Source organism: Helobdella robusta (assembly GCF_000326865.2).
Source record: "Helobdella robusta unplaced genomic scaffold HELROscaffold_3, whole genome shotgun sequence".
Lineage (NCBI taxonomy): Eukaryota > Metazoa > Annelida > Clitellata > Rhynchobdellida > Glossiphoniidae > Helobdella > Helobdella robusta.
This window is the reverse complement of record NW_008704501.1, coordinates 5,594,485-5,595,694: the sequence shown is the minus strand read 5'-3', so window position 1 is coordinate 5,595,694 and position 1,210 is coordinate 5,594,485.

Below are 1,210 nucleotides of genomic sequence, written 5' to 3'. Positions count from 1 at the left end.
ATTCATTCATTCATTCATTCATTCATTCATTCATTCATTCATTCATTCATTCATTCATTCATTCATTCATTCATTCATTCATTCATTCATTCATTCATTCATTCATTCATTCATTCATTCATTCATTCATTCATTCATTCATTCATTCATTCATTCATTCATTCATTCATTCATTCATTCATTCATTCATTCATTCATTCATTCATTCATTCATTCATTCATTCATTCATTCATTCATTCATTCATTCATTCATTCATTCATTCATTCATTCATTCATTCATTCATTCATTCATTCATTCATTCATTCATTCATTCATTCATTCATTCATTCATTCATTCATTCATTCATTCATTCATTCATTCATTCATTCATTCATTCATTCATTCATTCATTCATTCATTCATTCATTCATTCATTCATTCATTCATTCATTCATTCATTCATTCATTCATTCATTCATTCATTCATTCATTCATTCATTCATTCATTCATTCATTCATTCATTCATTCATTCATTCATTCATTCATTCATTCATTCATTCATTCATTCATTCATTCATTCATTCATTCATTCATTCATTCATTTAGATTTGATGTACCACATATCATAGCGTGTAATAAATCATTATTCGTTATTAAGCTTTTTAACTATCAGCAATAAATGTAAAGAATATGGGTTGTGTGTGTGTGTGTGTGTGTGTGTGTGTGTGTGGTGTGCGTGAACTTATTCCACTCATCTCGAATGAGTTTTAAAGTAAAAAAGACGCGCGTACCAATTCAATAATTACTGATTGTTAGTATGATAAAATAAATTATCAAAAATTTTAACAAATTGATTAACGAAATGTCATTAGCTTATTTCAAATCTAAACATTCCACTAATCCGAATTTAACATCGACTAATGACGGACACCAAGCCCACAACTTCTAAACTCTTGATCTAAACGAAACATTAACTAAAGAAAGTGATAAAAAGCGATAAGTACAAGTTTGGTAATAAGTACAATACATGCTATTTACCTTTAATAGCTTTATTATAATATGTTTGCGACTGTAGCAAAGACCTATATATTTATTCTACATATATGCTACGTGCTTTAGTATTTGTACATATTTTCAAGGAAGTACAGTTTAAGTGTACTTAAAGTTTACATCATAAAGGTTTAAGTTTACAGTACAGCAGATTTACACGCATTTAATGTATCTCG